The 7,447-nt window shown below is 45.6% G+C and overlaps 1 pseudogene; it reads left to right on the top strand.

Moving 5' to 3' along the window:
* The first annotated feature begins 202 nt into the window (after positions 1 to 202).
* LOC142430829 (small ribosomal subunit protein eS19 pseudogene) lies at positions 203 to 640 on the top strand (annotated as a pseudogene).
* Positions 641 to 7,447: the final 6,807 nt, after the last annotated feature.

The raw sequence follows: 7,447 nt of genomic DNA, 5'->3' as shown, positions 1-7,447 counted from the left end.
ATTCATACCAGGTCCACAAGGATGGTTCAACATTAGAGAAACAATCAGTGTAATTCACCACGTCAACAACACATAAAAAAACTACATGCTTGTATCAGTTGACCCATTTGATAATATTTAACACCTATTCCTGATAAAAAAATACCCACAAAAGTGGGACAGAAGGGGCCTTTCCCCTGGCCGGCAGCGCGGAGGCCACACGATGCCTGGAGTTACTGTAAAAGACGTGAACCAGCAGGAGTTCGTCAGGGCTCTGGCAGCCTTCCTCAAAAAGTCCGGAAAGCTGAAAGTCCTTGAATGGGTAGACACAGTCAAGTTGGCCAAGCATAAAGAGCTTGCTCCCCATGACGGGAACTGGTTCTACACGCGAGCTGCCTCTACAGCATGGCACCTGTACCTTCGGGGTGGCGCTGGGGTCGGCTCCATGACCAAGATCTATGGGGGACGGCAGAGGAATGGTGTCATGCCCAGCCACTTCAGCCGGGGCTCCAAGAGCGTGGCCCGCCAGGTCCTGCAAGCCCTGGAGGGGCTCAAGATGGTGGAGAAGGACCAAGACGGCGGCCGCAAACTGACACCTCAGGGACAGAGAGATCTGGACAGAATCGCCGGACAGGTGGCAGCTGCCAACAAGAAACATTAGAACGAATGATGCTGGGTTAATAAATCGCCTCATTCGTAAAAAAAAAAAGAGGGATAGAAGGGACCTTAGACATATAATAAAGGCTATATTAAAAAGAACCAAAGGCCAACATCTCGCTCAGTGGGAAAAAAAATGGAAAGTATTTCCCTGTGAATGGGAACCAGACTAGAATGCCCCTATCACCACTCTTACTCAACATTGTGATGGAAACTTTACCAGTCCCATTAGGCAATGAAATGAAATAAAAGGAATCCAAATGGGCCAAGAAGAAGTGAAACGCTCCCTATTTGCAGATTATATGATTTTATATGTAGAAAACTTCAAAGATTCAACATAAAGATTGTTAGAAACGATCACAAGATTTGGCAGCAGGGCAGGCTATAAGGTCAAGAAGCAGAAATCAATCAGATTCTTTTATATTAACAGAGAGAGAGAGAGCTCTGAAAAAGATAACAAGGACACCATACCATTTACAGTAGTCACACAAAAGATGAATACTTAGAAATAAACCTAACTACAGAAACGAAAGACCTGTACAGAGAAAACTACAGAACACTACTGAAGAAACCGAGAGACCTACATAAATGGAAGAATATTCAATGTTTATTGATAGGAAGCCAAGTAATCTAAAAATGCAACACGGTTCCTATCCAGATCAGCTCACTCTTCAAAGAAATGGAAAAACTAAAACCTAACTTCAGAGGGAAGAGATTCAACGCAAGCAAAGAATTTCTTCAGAAGAACAGAATGGGATGCTTCTCACTTCCTGATCTCAAAACTCATGACACAGCCACAATAGTCAAAACAGCCTGGGGCTGCAACGGTGATAAAGAACATCGACAAATGGAACAAAATAAAAACCCCAGAAATCGATCATTCACTTACAACTAGTCTTCCACAAAGGGAAAAACAAGCAAGCAAACAAACAAACAAACAAAACATGGAATGAGAGTTTCTTCAGCGATGGTGTGAGCAAAATTGGATTTCCATCTGTAGAAGAATGAAAAAGGACCCACACCTGACTCCATGTACTAAAATGAACTCAAGATGGATCAAAGAAATAAATGTAAATCGCAGATCATCGATGAGAGATAGGGACAGACTTCAAGGGCCCTCTTACCGGGCATACACCCAATGCTGCCTAATATAACAAAGGAAGCATGCATAGTAGACGATAAAATAGATGACTGGGACCAACTAAATATATGACATTTACGTGCATCAAAAGACTTCATCAAAAGAGTGAAAGGAGAGCCTGTGGACTGGGAAAGTCCTTTAGCAATGGCAATGAACTAGGAACTGCTCTCTGAAATCTATAGAATAATAGAAGATACATCATAAGAAAAAAACCAAATAACTCAATTAAAAAATGGGCCAAACAGCCAATGAGGTGGAGAGCCTGCCTGGCACCCCAGACGGCATACCATCCATTGACATGTACATCTTAAAAACCACGCAACAGAGGAGACCTCACCTCCGTTCCTTCAGATGTGGGAAGAGGAAAAAGACCGTTCAGTTGCTGCCATGTAACATTGTGCTAAGCCCACCTCAAATCAACCGACAGGGGTACTGTGCTCCTAACTGGAGAATTTTGACTCATTTCTGTCCAGCCCTTGGTGACCCAGTACATGTGGCGTAGACAACTGGGACTTTAGACTCCGCCCTTTGAGACTCACAACATCCTTCATAGGCCACACCAGAAAGATTCAAAGTGGAAACCCTACTGAGTGAACTGGGCTTTATTTCAAATTCACCTGTGTATATATAATATATGATAAGAATATAAGAATCACCTGGTGATCTTGTGCAACTATAATTTGTGATTCCATAGATCTGGGGTGGAAATGCAGATTGTCAGCAGAGGGTTGGATCAGAGTGAGGCAGTTGGAAGTTTAGAAAGACCTCACTTTTGACCCTTGGCCACAAGGTGGCTCCCTAACGCTAAGAATTACCCTACTGGTCCCCTCAATTTAGAGATTGCTTTGTTCCAAGTTGTTTCTCTTAAGGGTCAAAGAATGGATTTCGCCTTCAGACCAATGGGTTGCTGCCTCCCGGGGCCTGCTGGCAGTTTCCTCCGTGACGTATGATGCTGTGCTCCGTTGGAAGTCACTGCTGCCACTCGGATGGAAATGGCACGGGGCAAAGTTGATCTGGCAACATAAGCAGATTTTATATCAGATGAAAGGAGATAATTTCATCATAAGTAACAAATGAGCCACATACCAAGGTTCCCCTCTGTGAGCCCTCCCTGACCTGGCACACAATAGATACCTCATATCTCTGATCAGAGGAGTATGGTGGGAGCCGCTCACCTACAAGCCACCCTGTCCTTGAACTGGGGAGTCAAAGAGGAGAGGACCTGCCCTTCAACTTCCGGCTGCCCTTGCCCATTGTCTTCACTCGCTTCCAGTCAGGCAGGGGACCTGGGGGCAGCAGCAGTGAGAGACAGACCTGATTCTTGAAGACCTGGAGATAAAGCCTTGATGGGCCGCCACACCTGACATGAGGCCATTACCTAGGAAGGAAGCAGGACTTGGAACAGGTTCGTTCCAGTTCTACCCTCCTGAGAATTTGCATTTTCACCTGAGATCTAGGAAGGGGCTTCCAAAAAATTTCATGGAAAACGGAATGGAAAGATAATGGAAATTTTTCACAAACAAGAACACTTCAGAGTGGAGGGGGGTCTGGAGCCAAGGCTGCAGGTGGCTCTGTGGGCCCCTTCCTCCACTACAAATAAAACGAGCAGAAATTGTATTTTCTGACTATGCTGTATAAAGCTAAATGTAACCCAAGATGGTTTACGCATCTTTCCCCTCTGACTTAATAAAAGTTAAAACATTATCATGGACCCTAGACACTGTGACGACTGTGCTTGATGGGGGAGTTGATCCTGGATGGGTGGAGAGGCAGCCCAGGCCTGGTCTCCCTGGTACAGAGCACTAGTCTGTAGGATCGGTGCCTGTGGACACAGAAAAGCAGGCTGGATTTGGCCCATGTGTCATCGCGAGCTGGCGCCCTCTGTAAGTGACCAAGGCACAAGAGAATTTCTTTTTCTTTTTTAACATTTTATCAGGGATTCATACAACTCTTATCACAATCCATACATACATCAATTGTATAAAGCACATCTGTACATTCTTTGCCCTAATCACTTTCAAAGCATTTGCTCTCCACTTAAGACCGTTGCATCAAGTCCTCTCCGCCCGCCCCCCCCGCTCCTCCCTCCCTCATGAGTCCTTGATAATTTATAAATTATTATTTTGTCATATCTTGCCCTGTCCGGCATCTCCCTTCACCCCCTTTTCTGTTGTCCGTCCCTGAGAGAGGAGGTCACATGTAGATCCTTATAATCGGTTCCCTACAAGAGAATTTCTGGTGGGGCACAGACACCTGAGAAAAGACATGACCACTCAAAATAACCGCTACTGAGAGGGAGATCATATGCCAGGCCTTGGCCATCCCCCACCCCTTTTCTCCTCTGCAGTATGTAAAAAAATCAAAAAGCACATAAAGCCTAAGTGTAGCTAAAATGGCTATCACAAAGCAAAAAAAAAAAATGTCCATGTAACCACCATCCAGGCGAAAAGACTGCAATGCAGCGAATTATTTCATATGGCTCTTCTAGCTGTAATTAGCCTTTATCAAGAAGGCGCGGAACATGTTGATTGGACTATATGATTCAGTTGTGAGTGATCATCAGCAGGGTTAATTGTGACCGCCGTCCCGCTGGGTGTAAAAAGCAGAAGCGGGAAGAGGGATGGTCTTCGCTACCAGCAATGGAGGATAGTCAGGAGTGGAGCATGGCATTTGAACTCAGATTCCTGTGCACGGAACATCCTTGATCCAGCAGGCAGCTTTGACACTGCAGGAGCAGCAGTAGCAGAACCAGGAACCAAAGCATAAGACAGAGAATGAAGAGTGCTTTTGAGCTTGTGGAGTGGGTGCCTCTGAGCACTTTAATTGGGGGAGCTGGGTTTGCTGGAGCTGAGTGTCTTCAGGTGGAGTCTTACAGTGGAGTGGCATGCCCTTTGGGTATTTATTGGCAGCCCTAAACGAGCTTTGCAATTCAGCCTGAGCAGTGGAGAGGCCAGGCCAAGAGGCTGAGGGCCAGAGAGAGGCCTGGCTGCAGGCATAGCAGAAAAGAAACGGTCCTGATGATACAACTGTATCCTGAGCATTTCTCACCTGGATTATAACCTGTTCCCTTCCCTAGTAAACTCAGCAATCGTGAGTATTTTCTGTGAGTTCTATATAACCATTGCAACGAATTATAGAGCTCAGCTGAGAAGCATTGAGTGCCTTTGGAGGGATGGTTGGAGGGTGGAGGTATGTGTGACCTCAGAGTTCTAGAAATCAGCTTTGGGCAATGTAGATTTTGATTTTCCTTTCGCCTTAGAAGCCAGAGCAGGTCAGATACCTACTGTGCCCATCCAAGCTCCCCACCCTGCCCCCTGCTTCATGTCATTGCTTCTATTTACAGAAGCAGAGCATTGCCAGCTCTCCCAGAGACCCCTCTTGTCCCCATCTCCTCCTCGCTGAAACTCACCAAACCAAACTCGCTGCCCTCGAGTTGATGCCGACTCATCTCAATCCTACAGGACAGGGTAGAACCACCCTGTGAGTTTCTGAGGCTGTCACTCTTTACCAGAATAGAAAGCCTCGTCTTTTTCTTCAGGAGCAGCTGGTGGTTTTGAACTGCCCTTGCAGATCACAGTCCAGAGCATAACCACTATGCCACCAGGGCGCCTCGCTGCCCCCTAAGTAGGGGTTTAAACTGGTTTGCTCTTGTTCAGCCCCTCCTGAGGATTTGCCATTTCACCCTAGATATATGGAATCAGAATCGTGTAACAATAGTTATTCTTTATTATTTTATAATAATGATATCATAATTATCAATTATGACATAACAGTCACATAACAGTCACACAAGAATCACCTGGGGGAGCACATTAAAATACAGATTCTGGTTCAGTATATCTGGGGAGGGAATGCAAATTCTCAGTAGGGGGGTCCGATGATATGAACCAGTTAGAACCTGTGATTTGACCCCATCATTTTTTGGTGTCCTAAAATTAGCCCTGACTTGGACTAACCCTTCTCTACAAGAGAACCAAACACTGCCAGGTGCTGTACCATCTTCACACTCATTGCCCTGCCTGAGCCCATTGTTGCAACCACAAGTCTCTCTTGTGGTGACTGCCTACCAAATGTGATGTCTTTCTCCGGATGTTGGTCCCTCTTGGTAACACACCCAGAGGACGTGTGACGTCCTCGCTTCTAAGGAGCATTCTGGAGATGCCTCTTCCAGGACAGATCTTTTTATTCTTTGGGCAGCCCATGGTATATTCCATGGTATATTCCAGACATTGAGGATTCTTCGGGCTTCCTTCTTCCTTGTCCAGCTTCTCCATGCAAATGAGGTGATGGAAAATACCAAGGCTTGGATCAGGAGCACCTGAGTCCTCAAAATGACAAAATATCAATTGGTATTTTTCAACAAAGTGCCAGAGCACTTGTCTGTGGTGGGAATTTTGAAAGATAGCTACCTGTGGCCAACTGATTTGAAGAGATCCATCTTTGTGCCCATTCCAAAGAAAGGTGATCCAACTCAAGGAAGAAATTATTGAACAAATAATGTCACATCCAAGTAAAATGTCACCGAAGATTGTTCGACAATGGTTGCAGCAGTCGTAGCAAGGAGCTGCCAGAAATTGGAGCCCGATTCAGTAGAGGACGTGGAACAAGGGATATCATTGCTGACGTCAGATGGACCTTGGCTGAAGGCAGAGACCCAGAATGATGGTTACCTGTGTTTCATTGACTATGCAAAGGCATGTGACTGTGCGGATCACAACTTGGATAACGTTTAGAAGAACGGGGCTTCCAGGACGCGACACTGTGCTCGTGCAGAACGGGTACATGGAGCGAGAGGCAGTCCCTGGTGACCAGAACGAAGCATAGCGCATGGTTTGAAACAGAAAAGGTGTGACTTGGTAGAAGTCGCTCTTAAAAGAACTCAGGTTAGGCAGTGTGTGCACGTGCATGTGAAACCTTTCAACGGAAGCTTCTTTCCAGAGTCCACCCGCTGTGTACAGCATGGGAGGCTGCACACTGCACACCTCCGGGGTGTGTTCTTCACACACAATACAAAGATGAGCAAAGGAATTGCAGAATCCTGGTCCAGCCCGATGTTAACAGAATGACTGACTCTGGACCCAGACCACTTCCCCTCTTTTTTTTAATGAAAAGATCTTTTTATTGGGGCTCTTATAGCTCTTATATCAATCCATCCATCCATTGCATCAGCATATTTGTACATATATGACATTCATTATTTTCTAAACATTGACATTCTATTTGAACCCTTGGTATCAGCTCCTCTTTATCCTCCCTCTCCTGAGCACAGGTTTAACTTTAGATATAAAAGAAGCAAATGCATTTCCAAACTAATGTAGAACAGGCTGAAACGACTGAAGCTGCATTTGATGACAGAATCTTAGAGCCTTCTCTGAGTGTGTGTGTAGGGTGTGGGATGGGGCACTAATTCCCTTTATCTGGGTGGTTATCTACCAAGGTAATTAAAAAAAAACCCACCTCACTGCCATTGGGTCTTTCCTGACTCATAGCAACACTTTAGGACAGGATAGACCCGCTCCTGTGGGTTCCTGAGACTAGTTCTTTATGGGAGTAAAATGCCCCTTCTTCCTCCCCAAGAATGGCTGGTAGCTCTGAACTGCTGACTGTGGTTAACAGTCCAATGCTTACCCACTACTTCAGGGCTCCTGTACTAAGGTCAAGATCACATGA

Source organism: Tenrec ecaudatus, chromosome 17 (assembly GCF_050624435.1).
Source record: "Tenrec ecaudatus isolate mTenEca1 chromosome 17, mTenEca1.hap1, whole genome shotgun sequence".
Taxonomy (NCBI): Eukaryota; Metazoa; Chordata; class Mammalia; order Afrosoricida; family Tenrecidae; genus Tenrec; species Tenrec ecaudatus.
The sequence above is the reverse complement of the archived record's forward strand: the minus strand, read 5'-3'. Positions and strand labels throughout refer to the sequence as shown.